We start from the raw sequence: 14,396 nt of genomic DNA, 5'->3' as shown, positions 1-14,396 counted from the left end.
AACACACAAATAACAAATTAACAACGTCTTAAAAGACTCGCAGTTTGAGAAAAAAAGTAGTTTTTTAAACCAAGTGTTATTGGAAAATATTTATAAAAAGTTTTATATATATTAAAGCCCAATAATGGCATAGAGATATGTAATTTTTTAATTTCACGTCCTGAAAAAACTCTAACCATAATTTATATGGAAAAAAAAAATATCAGTACGGTTAACCTTGGGCATATTATCCGAACCCAAACTCGACTCGAAGTAGAGATTTGGTTCGGGTTTGGAAAGTGTGTAAACTCAATAGGGTATAATACATTTAAGGTTCGATACCTGATCGGATTTGGGTATTACCTAAAACTTGAAGAAAAACCCGAAAGAAAACCCGATACCCAATATACACACATTATATTATATATATCTTAAATCCCTAAATCTCTAAATCCTAAAACTATAGATTCTTTTTTTATCGCATAGATTGTTTGGTTTCCCATCTTCCAAAAAAATATAAATCAGTTTTTATCTCTAAATTTTCAAACTGGAAACACCAAATCGAGTTGTCGCATCTTCTCCTCCTTCTGAAACTTCACGGAGGAAATCAAAGGTTCGTCTTCTTACTCTTCATCTTCTGTTTTGCATAATCTTTTAATAATTTGCTAAAATGGGTAAAGTACAAGTAGAGAAGAATATTCTTGTTCTTTGCTCTTGTTTTGAGTGATTCTTAGAAGGTTTTAATGGTTGGAGATTCTGATGGTGAAGTCTTTGTCTTTTGGTGTGAAGCAGTTTGGTTTTGATTTGATTATAGTTTTTCTTTTTCTACGGATATAGAAAATATTTTCCTTGATTGATAATGATGATGCATTAGTAATATAAGTAACTTGTACCTTCAATTTTTTTTTTTACTTTTGGTTTGAATGTGCTTAAGTTTGTTTAGCTCTCTATTTTGTTATAGTTGCTAAGTTGGTTCTAATTTATCTTTTAGTTTGTTTAGGTTTGAGTTTTGTTTTAGTTTGAACTAGTTTTAAAGTGTTACTTATGATTTGCAGATGGATTCATCATCTCCAAAATTTTTATGATGAAGAGAGAGATATACACGAAGAAGAAGAGTTTTTAACACCTGAGTCTAATCGAAGGAGCAAAAAGAAACAAACTTGTAATACCGGATCGGAGTCTGAGCAACCTGAGTCTAAGACCCAACAGACTCTCAACCCAAGATCAAATGCATGGCAATATTTCACAAGATTGAAGGACAATCGTGACAAACGTAACTGCAACTACTGTGGAAAGGAATTCAGCTGTCTAACAAAATCAGGGACAAAAACATTGTGGAATCATCTAAAAAATATGCAAGCCATATTTGGCATGGGAGGACTGTCAAGATCCTAGTGAAGGTCAACAGGTTATTAATAAAAATGGGAGTTTACAGTCTGGAAACGTGCCTAAGCATATTTGTAGAGAAGCATTGAATGAATGGTGGTGACAGGAGAGTTACCATTGTCATTTGCAGAAGGAGTGACACTTAAACACTTGTGCAACAAGGTGATGCTTCTATTTACTTTTTCGGCTTGTTTTAATATACATGATTCCAATTGATGTTTTTTCTTATGTAATCCACTTAGGTGAACTTGTACAAGTCGCATTCAAAAAGGACAGCAGGAAGAGACATAGTAAAGATGTTTGTTGAGAGGAAAGCTACTCTTAAAATATGGTTTCTCACTACCAAGCAAAGAGTATCTCTCACAACTGATATATGGGTTTCTTCTGTAACTGGTACTGTTTTTTTGTAAATCAAATTCAATATATTTTGATCAATGTTTTTGCTAAATTAGTGAAGATTCTTATCAATGTTTTTTTCTATTCTCAGGTTCAATTTATATGGTTATAACTGCCCACTACATTGATAAGAATTGGCGTTTAAAAAAGCTAATTATAGGATTCAAGCATGTTGAAAATCACAGAGGTAAAACAATCGCCAATACTCTTTTAAAGTGTCTTGCTGAATAGGGGATAGAAAAGGTGTTTACTGTGACTGTGGGTACTGCAACTGCTAATACTAGTGCTCTGAGTCAATTTCAGTCTGCTTTCTCTTTAATTAGTGAAGATTCTCTAGTTTTGGGTGGAGATTTTATGCATATGAGATGCGTGGCATATCATTAACTTGGTAGTGAAGGATGGAATGGCTGAAATTGATGAAAGTGTGACTGCAGTCTGCAATGGAATCTCATATGTTAGATTAGGACCAAATAGGAGGAAGTCATTTCAGCTTAGAATAGACTATGGTAGGTTTTCAAAGGGAAGTTGCCACTAGATGTCTGCACTAGATGGAATTCGATATTTTTTATGTTGACTAGGGCATTAAAGTTCAAAGGAGCATTTGATAGGATAGAGTTTGAAGATAAGCTGTATAATGATCATTTCTTAGAGACTGAGAATGGAGTGAAAAGGATTGGACCTCCTCAGATAGATGATTGACGTAAAGTTGAACTGTTAGTGAAAAGTTTCTCCATGTTTTCTATCATGCGACATTGGTTGTATTTGCCTCTACTACTATGAATGCATACAAGTGTTATGGTGAGATAGTTAACATAGCAGTAAAGCTCGAGTTGCTTTGTCATAGTGTTGATAATGACGTGAAGTAAATGCAAAGAAGATGTTTGAAAAATTCGACGTATTGGGATGGCATGCAGAACATCAACAAGATGTTGATAATTGTTAGTGTTTTCGATCCAAGAGAGAAGATGCAATATGAAAATTTGTGTTTTGAGGAGCTATATGGGGAAGAGAGTGTAAGAGCTAAGGCATTGTATGATTCAGTTTTGAATATCATTTGTGATATGTATAAAAAATATACTACAAGATACAATGCAGCAACAAATGAGGAAGTTTCTCATTCTCAGTCCTCAACTCAGAATACTCAAGAGAGGCAAACAAACCGAGTATTTGACTCCATAGAGGATGAGTTTGATGGATACAACCCGGTGAACTATAAGTATGATACATTGCATAGAAAGATTGGAGTTAGAAATATAAATGAATTGTATACTTATCTCAAGGAAGAAGATGAGAATCCTGAATTGATTATGGGAATTGAGTATGATGTACTCTCTTGGTGGAAAGTCAACAGTGGCAAGTATCCTATTTTGTCTCCGATAGCTAGGGATTTCTTTCCTATGCAGGTGTCTTCAGTTGCTTCTGAAGTGCTTTTAGCACTAGTGGAAGGATAATAAACCCATATAGAATTTGTCTCACACACTATATAGTGGAGATTTTGATGTGTACATAACAGTGGCTCAAGCAAGACATTAAGTTTGAAGAAACTGTGCTTACAAATGCACATATACTTGCTGACTTTGAGTTTGAGGATGAGCTTGAAAGAGGTTTGTTTCTTATCTTGCTTACAATCTGAATATTTTTAGTGTTAATTCAAAAACTTATCTCTCAATGTTTGTAATTGTCTTTTTCAGAGTTTGAAACATCATCAGAAAAACCTTAAGTGATTACATGGCACAGTGAAGATGCAAAAGAGGAATGAGGAACCAAAGAAAGATGTTTTGGAAGATGTCTACTTGAAGTTCTCTTTATATTGGAATACTTGAATTTTTTGATTGTTTGTAAAATGTTTTAGAAGACTTGAATTTTTTATTTTTTGGTTTAACATTGAGTTTAAGTGATTAACTTTCAGGTTAAGTGTTTAACATTCACTTTAGGTGTATAAACTCAATCATGTTCGAATCGGGTTTTTGAAAATCCTTTGGGTTCATCGGGTTTCAGGTATACCCGAACTAAACCCGAACCCAAAAAAACCCGACCCAATAGTATATAAAACCCGATCGAGTATTATAGGTGTAAACCTGAAAACTCGAACTCGAATGCCCAAGGCTACAGTGACATCAAACACAACAAAAAGAAGAAAAATGAGTTATGGACGTATCCTTTACATTTTGTAATTCAACACAAGTTTTTGTGAATGGGTATGTGGTAGAAAGAATCACATTTTTCACATTTAAAAAAACGCATAGCATTTAAACTCACTATTTGGAAGAAAAAAAAGACCTGGAAAATGCGATCGACTTAAACCTCGTTTGGTAATAATGACAGTATGACACAGTTAATAGTGGTAAAAGGTAAGAGCAAAAAAGAAACAATAAAATAATTTAAAAAATAAGTGAGATGTTTATTAAGTTACGTATGTAAACAATATTCCTTTTTATTGGCTCTTTTGAGCTAATCAGTTGTTGTTATATAAAAAAAAGTGAGATTATAAATAGTTTCTTAGAAATGGTTTCTGATACTCATGTTACATGTGCTAAAATATCATTGATTTAACTTTTTATTTCTAGTTTAAATATTAAATAAAAAAACTAAAAATAAAAATATTATATTTTAGAAATGTAATGGGTTTCTACCCATTGGAGGTGGTCTAAAACGTGAGGATGGTTCAGCGTTTGGGTGTTAAAAACGTCTCTAGAAAAAGTGAAAAAGTAACTCTCCTAGGCACACTCCCCGAGGAGCCATCTCTGGTCTTTGTTTCCTCAAGATGGCTGAAAGTCCCCGACCCCGGACCAGCTACGGCTAGTGAGGTTCTCTCATCCCAATTCACTACTTAGTCATATTTTAGGGCTCATTCTTTAAACAATGTTCATTCGCATATTCTGTGATTTGATGCTTAGAGTCTATATTATATAAACTTAGAGTAAAGCAAACATTCATGTATTAGATTAAATCATCAAAGGATTCGATACAACTTATAAGTTTGGATAATAAGCTAGTACAAGTTGAATAATCGATCCAAGCTACCCATATCACCACCACTCATCTTCCCGGCCATGAGTCTCGCGCCTAAGCAATTCCTTTCCCGCGATCACCCTCCTTTCCTGAAACCAGGTAGGCATCAATAACATTTCCCTTAAGTCGTACAATGTCATGCAATGCACGCTATGTACTAATATCCGTCCAGTACAGCGGTCGGCCGGTAGAGAGTTATCCCGCGCATCAGTTCGGACGGTGTACCGAGGAATCTGTACAGATCCCCGTCCAGCTGCCGAGCAGCGTTTACTTTTCTCCGTCCAAACCGTCTGTACTTGGACACTCCGGATGGTACGCTGATCGGTAGGGAGGTAGCATGCGCATCAGTTTGGTCGTATCCCGGCAAATCTAGCGGTTCCTGATCCACTTCCGAGCCTCACCCTCTTTTCTCCGACCAACTAGACCAACCAGAGCATTACATATGCTTATGCTCGATGATTTAACTACCCAATCCCTCAGAACCCATAAGGTCGGTACTTCACCCGTACCTCTGTCACTCAAACCTTACTCGTAGAACTATCGGCCTTAGAAACTTTTCTCTCGATCTCTCTCTCGATCACAGTCGAGATTTTACTAAATGTTCTGATTTCCGCTGATGTCTTGGAAATGAGAGCCATGCCCTCTGTATATAGGGTACTGGCTGCGGTTTTGGCCCTAAAAGGCACCTATCGGACAAGTCCGTTTTATCGCTCTCGTTCGATCATGCACTTTCGGTCATACCTGTTCGGCCATGTCCATTCGGCTGTGCCCGTTCGATCACAAGCTTTCTAGCTGACCTGCGCACCGTCCACTACCTTACAGTTGGCCGAGCTGGATCGAGCTCCTTGGCAGCTGGTCGAGCTAGTGGTAGCTGACTGGCAGCTGGTCGAGCTGTCTAAAGCTGGCCGAGAACTGTCCGTAGCTGGCCGAGAGCTGTCCGCAGCTGGCCAAGAGCTGTCTGCAGCAGGCCAAGAGCTGTCCGCAGTTGGCTGGCATAGGTGGTCATTGTCTTTATTGGCTTGTCCCATACTTGGCTTATTTTCCCTCATTGTCCGAGCTAATGAGTAGCTCCTTCCCGACTTGTCCGAGATCTCCATACCATCTCGAACCAGGTCCCGGCCTACGATCCTATTCAGGATCGTGGGAGTTACAATGGCATTCCCTCTTTGAAGATCCTTCTCCGACGTTAGTTCCTATTTACCAACAACTACCTTATGGCAACTCTCTTTGTGATATTTGAATCTCTCTCCAGCGTGTTCTACCGGTTTTTTTCGGGTTTCTCCGGCGGATTTAACTTTCTTTGACCTTCTCCGTATCCACAGCTATGGCTCTTTTGTTCGCTGCTGAAAGCTCCAGATCTCTTGAGGTTGTAGGCCGGAGCTTTTCTTCTCCTCTTCTGATAGATCTATTCACCTTCCACGAAAACAAGCTTCTACCAGAGCCGCCTCCACCATCGGATCCGCCACAGCCCCTGGATCCACCAGAATCCTCTCTAGCCCGTATTTGGGGACCGCTGCTTGTTTCTTCCAAGTCTATCTTCCCACGAAAGGTTTGGCATCTCCTTGTCGCTTCGCTCCCTCCCTTCATCACTTTGTTGCTTCCTCAGGTTTCGTACTTGAGATCTCCGGTGACTCTTAACCAATCTCATCCCACCAACACAGGCTCATCAAGACATGTCCCCTTCCTCCATCAGTCTTTCGCTATGGATGTTCCCTATGCCCCGACCGCCAGCTCTCAGTGGGCCCTATGTCCACTTCCAGTCCATGGGCCCACTTTTTTTAATGGGTCTCACGTACTTTCACTAAGCATGTGAGTCCATCAATATTCGACAGTCGGTTAGCTACGTCCGGGAGGCTTTAAAGACCTGTTTACCGTCCCTAAAAATCAGCACATGATCTTTCCATGTGTTTTGTTCTCACTCGCACAGTTCCGACAATCACTTTCCGGAAGGTCACCCATCCTGTAACTACCCAAATCAAGCACACTTAATTCTGAAATTCTCTCAGGACCCTTGATTGAAAAGATAAGTGCACTTTGATGACATAGGTGGTCAAATCAATTATTTTAAACCTCTACACAAACTGGCGTGTCACAATACATCCCCACTAATAGATCGCAACTTCCTCGTTGCACACCAAGACCGTCACCCCTGATGGTGAGAGCCCACTCGACTTCACACTCATCTAGGTTCGGCTCTGATACAATTTGTAACTCCCCGACCACCACCTCTTAATGGATCCTATGTCCACTCCTAGTCTATGGGCCCACCTTGCTTAGTGGGCACCACATACACTTCTGACCCATGGGTCCACCCAAGCACGTTTAACCCTGGAGTTCTCTCAGAACGCTTGACCGAAAAGATAAGTGCACTTTGGTGACATAGGTGACCCAAATCAATTCTTTTAAACCTCTCTGCAAACCGGGGTGTCACAATCTACCCCCACTAATAGATCGCAAAGTCCTCCTTGCACACCAAGACCGTCACCCCCGACGGTGTAAACCCACTCAACTCCACACTTGACTCCACACTTATCTCGGTTTGGCTCTGATATCATTTGGACCACCACCTCTCAGTGGATCCTATGTCCACTCCCAATCCATGTGTCCACCTTCTTTAATGGGTCTCACGTCCTCTCATTAACCCCGTGATCCCATTTATATCCGATAGTCGGTTTGCTACATCCGACAGGCTTTAAAGATTTGTTTACCGTCCCTACAAATCACCACATGATCTTTTCCTATGTTTTGTTTTCACTCGCACAGTTCCGACAATCACTTCCCAGAAGGTCACCCATCCTGAAACTACTCCAGCTCAAGCAAGCTTAACTATGGAATTCTCTCAGGACCCTTGACCGAAAAGATAAGTGCTCTTTGGTGACGTAGGTGGCCAAAGCGATTCTTTTAAACCTCTCTGCAAACTGAGGTGTCACAGTTCTCCTGTGCCTAAATCTCTGAAACTGAGTCTTTCCAGTCCTCTGTTTGTCTCTATGTCGTGTGCTCTGAAGGTTTATGCCCGTGCAGTAGAGTTTGGAGCTGCTTTCTCTGTTTTCATCACCTCCAGCTCTTCTCCTTTTCCTTGTTGCCAGGTTATGCATTTATTCTGTTCTTTAAGCCTGATAGAATTATCCTTTGCCGTGGACTTTATGTGTATGTCCTTAAGAGGCAAGTCTCTCGCCTTTGGGCGACTCCTTATTGCAACATGCAGGCTCTTTCCAAATTTCACTTTGAATCTTGGTAATATGAAGTCCAAGTTAACTCCTTTGTGGTAGATGATTAACTAACTTATTATTGTCCATCATACTGGTAAATCTGGTTGATTTCTCCTTTATGGAGTATGTGCTCCTCTCAAAATGTCCACTTGGGTCAAGTGGTATTGTTGCAAGGAGGTTGGTGTCGAAGGTCTTAATCACTTCGATGCTCATTCTATCATCAGGCTCAGCTATCCGGTGTATTGTCACCTTTGCGTCTATGGCCGAATATTCGATTGATAAATATGCACTTGTTGCGACTTCAATCTTGAGTTACAATAAGATCACTATTTGTGTTCTATAATTCCCAAGACTTCATTTCACTTTTTAGCACTATTGGCATCGAGCTTGAAAGATTCCTCTTTCGCTTCAGTTGATTAAGTGTTGTGTTTGCTCCTATCTTTTTCTTGTATGTTTTTCGTCTAGTTCTGGTAACAACAGTTTTTTTAGCCGGTTTGGCTTTCTTGTCTTTTCTTTGGAACATGTATTCCTCCATGCGAAGGTAAGATTTATTCTTATAGGGGTCAATTTTTGTCTAATAACCAAAATTTATTTAGAATTTTTCTTTTAGAAGTCAATAAACATATCTGTAACTATTTTATAAGGATCAATAAGCATATTTGTAACTATTTTCTGTTTTTTTCTTCTAAAATTACAAGTAATTTTTTATTTTTGAAAAATTTATAGGGATCAATTGACCCGCTTGCTAAGCTGCTACCTCCGCCACTGCTCCTCTAGTGGGGAGGTTGAGATTAATATAAAACCTAGTTTGACCAAAAAAGAAGACGTGAGGATGGTTCTTACAAATTTTGAACGTGCATAAAAAAGGATCAATTCAATTACTATTTTCCATACGTCACCTGACAGATTTGGTCGTAAACAAATCAAATTTTAAACTCACGTATCTATATGCCGCCCATTAATTATTATTAGTATAACTATAACTTAAATGCATGGGTCAAATCTTGGAGACTGGAGTATTGAAATAACGTATGTTAAGAAACCAATTCTATATATACATTTCTTTGATAAAGAGATCGTACATGTTCGTATATATATATATATATATATATATATATATATATTATATTTTATTATTAGTATATTACAATAAATAAATGAAAAAAATACGTACTTTCCTAATCTGCACAATCTCAGAATATATATATACTGTATGCTAGACTTGCTAGTTGCTAGTAACGTGCGACATGAGATAATATATCTTTAATTGATTCCCTAATTATAACATACGTAAGTAATCTTGATATATACTCTTAATTTGATTTGCTCCATCTCCATTATTTGATTTGTTAATGTACTATAATTAATTATCAAGAGGGTGACTCACTGTGATTGATTTTAACAGTTCATGCATGTGATTAATTAATAAGTAGGATTTTTATAACGCTAATTAGAGATCGATTAAACACTTATCGTATTTCCGGCTAACACAGTAACACTGGCCAAGGTAAATTGCGATTAAAATGAAAATGGTACGTAGCCAGTTTCTATGAATCACAATCAACCATTCTTAAATTATTTTTGTTGTCTTGAAAGCAAATGCCAAACATATATACGTTTTTAGAGTTCCACACATCCCACAAAACTGGACGATGGTAATTAAATACGATTTTCAATCCACATTTGAATATCGACAACATGTAGAGAATATACTATTCTGAATAGTTATAATTGAGAGGATACAAGAAAGAAATTGCTAAATAGAGAACCCCAATAAAAAAAAAAGTATATATATATACTCATCAACTTACTAATTAAACAACATATATATTACGACGTACAAATCCATACACTGATACACAAAGTCAAGTCTATATGATGAATGATCTCCTATACATGCACAACATGAACATAGATAAGTAAATATAAGAGAACACAAAACCAACATTAATATTGTTTGACGCAACATATATATGATAGTTTGTGTATACTAATCTCTTTTCAAATACCAGTAAATTATTTTTTCCAGTTAACCAACAACTAAAATACTAATCTAAAAGGCGAAATTAGCATTTCAATATTTACATATTGAATTAGATACCTTACTGTGAGCTACGAGTTGTGCTCTTGAAGAAGGATTACTCGTGTTTGATGTTTTAGTATTTTTTTTCTACTTCTTCGATTACTTGTTATTATAATTATAATGTTTCTGATTGTCTTGTAAACACTCATACACACATAAGAAAAAGGAGATTACGATCCAATAAATTTTAAAAAGATCTTTACTAAAGAAAATTACATGAAATCAAAATACCTAAAATAACACAGTACTATCTTTTTTTTTCGTCTTTTGGGTGCAAACACAACTATATAGTCCCTACTATCAACTTCCCAATTTCTTCAGTCTATTAGCTGATGATATGTATATAGTATAATATCTCTGTACTTTTTGTTTGCGAGCCTAAAAATCTGGTTTAAAACTTGATGTATACGGGAATCGCCACAAACTTCACATAGTACTATAACCAAATTTGTTTACTCATAATAGCAAAACTACAACGTTAAAAGGCAGTACTTAACATGTGAACACCCTCTCCTATCTTCGGTTAGATTAGCAGGCAAAGGATATGATATCAATAGCATTTAATCAACTTCTTAAATATATGACCTAATTAAATTTCGGCCACTTCATTTTTTTGCCCTCGACCATCTCATTTTTCAATTACACATATCCAAATAGGGATGGTTTCAGATTAAACCTATCACATTATTAGATATTACTATATAGTTTTACATTTCTTTTTAAATATATAACTTATGATTTTCACTTCTTTTTTTTTACAATTTCTAGGTTCACATTATTTTTGGTTAATTGGTTAACTTTTTTGTCTATAATATATATATATATATATATATATATATACTAGAATTTTGTACCCGCGCACAGCGCGGGATTTTAATTAAAATATTTATTATCAATAGAAATTGTTGAGCTCAAATATAATCATTCCAACTTTTGAGTATAAATATATAACTTACTTTACTCAGTGATATACAACATATATATTTTTAAGATAAAATTTCTTTGTTATATCTATTTGTGATTTTACGTGGGATTTTAGTTAAATTTTTTATCAATAAGAATCATTGAATATGAATATAATTTAAAGATTAAAAGATAAATCTATATAAATGCCGTACTTATTTTACTAATATATATATAACATATATTGTCTATTGTTGCAATAATATTGTCGACAATATTCTGACCTTTTATCTTTAAAAGATTTCATTCCATATTCATATCCCATGAAAACATAATTTTAAAAGTTTTAACGTCAATATCGATCGTTGACTTAATAATAGAGACCATTTAAACATATCGAATGCTTAAATGATGAAACATTTAAACCCCACAATGAATATCTATTCACTAATCCAAGCTACATATTTTTCTAAAATCTCATATGTTATTTGCAGATTTTAATTTTGTGATGCAACCCGAGCTTCGTCTTCTAAAAAAAACATAGTGTACTTTAAATTTGTTATTTTTACCAATGTTTTGGGTTAAAAGCATTTGATAATATATATATATATATGTTATATTTGTTATATATGTTTTATATCATGTTATAAAATTGTAGCTCCAGTTGATAATATACCTTATGAGATATGTTATACAAATTAAATGCCACTTTTTGTAACGGCTTGCATATCATTTTTTCTATATTTCCTGACTATTGATTTTGTTTTTTTAGATAGATTATTTTTTCAAAATTCTTTTTCATAGTTTTCCAAAAAAAAAAGTGTGCCCCTTACAATGTATTTGTTTTAGATCAAAACTTTTAAGTTAAGTTCAGTAATTAATCTTTTCTTTCTTATAATTAAAATTTAATAATAAATCTTTATGGTATATGTTTTTTAGAAACTAATGTTTTACTTCAATTTTATTTTCATGTTTAGATTTTTATAAATACAATTACATAACTTGTTTTTTTACTCCACCGTACATTAAAATCTTACTTACATTCTAAAAATCATTAACCCATTCTAAATTTTGGAATATAATCATTTTTTGGTTATAATTTTAATAATAAAATTATTGCTAAAACAAATTTATAGTATTATTTTTACTATTTTAAAATTTTCATTTAATTTATTTAATTCATTTTTAGATAGTTATTATTTTTAATATTTACTAAAAATTATATTATTGTTTATACTATTTTAAAATTTAATTAATTTTAGTTAATTCGTTTTTTATTTATTTTTTACTATTATTAATTATAATTAATAAACATGCAATGAATGAATATTAAAAACAGTATTTTTTATGCAAAAAAAAAGTTGATTAGGTGGATGGTGATGTGGAGGAAGGAGAAGTGAGCAAAGTTAACTTTATATATATATATATTTTTTTTTTTTTTTCTAGGCAATTAATAAGCAAGTTTTTTATACTTAAGAATCTCAATACTTTTGAAAAAATAATCCAAGTGGTAGTTAAATAAACAATTAAAAGTACTTGATGATCTTATGAAAGATCCAAAAACTAAATTCATTGGTGAACAAAAATAAGGTTTTAAAAAAATAACTCTTGGAATAATATTTGTATCCCGACAATAAGGGGGATTAATGCTATACTCAATCTCTCCAAACACCTACAAATCAAACTCTTGATCCAGTTCCAGTATATGAGCCATGTGTTTCATTTTTTTTTTCAAACAAATTATCAAACCATCAAAGTTGTTTATTGGATTTAAGATGATTAGAGTAGAACCTCCATAAATTAATACTCGCTATAAATTAATAAATTCTTCCGGTCCCGAGTTGGACCGGTGTAAAAAATGACACATTTCGATAAAATAATAAGATAATATTTTTTTTGGAAATCCTATGCAAAAATATGGTCCCATCAATATCATAAATTAACATATAAACTGATATATATATATAAGAAAATCTAGTGAATATGATTCTATTGTTGTTTGTCTATTCTTGAATTTGCATTTTTGTTGGAGCTAATCTCTAATTTTTTCATTGTTGTATTTTCAAATCGCATCCATAAATTATGAAAAGTCATAAATAATTGCTTCTTTAGTAATTGGTTTTAAAGGTACCGTAATATCTTTTGCGACTTCATCATTACCATGAAGGATATTAGTAATAATTTTTTCTAAACTCTAAACTTTTAACATTTTTGTCATTTTTACTTAGATAATCTATTAAACAATTGATATTCATCCTATTACGATAACCAAGATTATAAATTAAGAAACTTCTTTCAAAACATGAATGATAACAAAAGTATCTTATTTTATAATAGAAAATTTTCAATATGAAAATGAGAAAATCTCTTCATAAATTAAAACCTCTATAAATTAATAAAATTTCATGGTCCCAACCTTATTAAATTATAGAGGTTTTACTGTATGTAAAAAGAAAATTCTAGGTGATAATTTTGCCCACAACAATTACTGTGTTTCTGTTGATATGGCAAATGTAAAAACAAAAACAAAATTATTGTTTAAGTGTGTGAAAGGTGGGTATTGTTGGGCATTTATATTGAGGCTGAATTTATATTTATGGGTATTAGTGGGCTTTTATTCTGAGGCCCAATATGGTTATGTTTATTGTTTATGGGCTTAACCGCCACCATCTCTTTTCGCTGGTACATCATCAGCGGGATTTTCATGGCGGCGAGGTCACCGGACTTTGTATAATAATACGATTCCAAATTTGACGAAGAACAAGAAGAAGAAGAGATTAGCCATGGAGGATGAATTGGAAGGTCTACGAGCTTATTTTCCTCTTTCGTTCGGTAAGACATCGAATGTTTCGGCGCCAACCGAAGCTATCCACAACGCAACTCGCCGCACCGATGTAGCCACCAACGAAGCCGAAGTCTCGTCTGATTTTGCCACGAAGGAATCTAATTCCGGTGAATCCGAATCCGGATTCCCTTCTCTGTCTTCCTCCTCTGAAACCTGGCTCCGAAGTGTACGCGGTCCGAATCGTAACCCTAATAGCTCCAGTCTAGCTCCTTCCGATGATGATGTAGCCATGGGTCCGCCACCTCCTCCGTCTAAACCGACGCAAGAGGAGGATGACGGAGTTTTAATGGGACCACCGCTGCCACCAAAGGGACTCGTGAACAGTAATGATTCTGATGATGAAGATGATATGATCGGTCCTCCGCCGCCGCCTCCGGCTGCTGTAGACTCGGATGAAGATTCAGATGACGATGATGCTGATGACAACGAGGAGAATCGTTACCAGATTCCACTGAGCAAAAAGATTCAACTCAAGGGACACACAAAGGTAAACACTCTAAAACTCTTGTTTGAACACTCTTGTCTCATGGAATCAGATTTTGAATTCGAAATTGAGCTGTCGATATTTTTTTTGTTTCGTGGA

The 14,396-nt window shown here is 35.0% G+C and overlaps 1 pseudogene; it reads left to right on the top strand.

Moving 5' to 3' along the window:
- The first annotated feature begins 7,760 nt into the window (after nucleotides 1-7,760).
- On the top strand, nucleotides 7,761-8,844 carry LOC147921166 (uncharacterized; annotated as a pseudogene).
- Nucleotides 8,845-14,396: the final 5,552 nt, after the last annotated feature.

Source organism: Camelina sativa, chromosome 19 (assembly GCF_030686135.1).
Source record: "Camelina sativa cultivar CO46 ecotype springtype chromosome 19, ASM3068613v1".
NCBI classification, from domain to species: Eukaryota; Viridiplantae; Streptophyta; class Magnoliopsida; order Brassicales; family Brassicaceae; genus Camelina; species Camelina sativa.
Note: the sequence above shows the minus strand (reverse complement) of the source record. Positions and strands in the feature narration are given on the sequence as shown.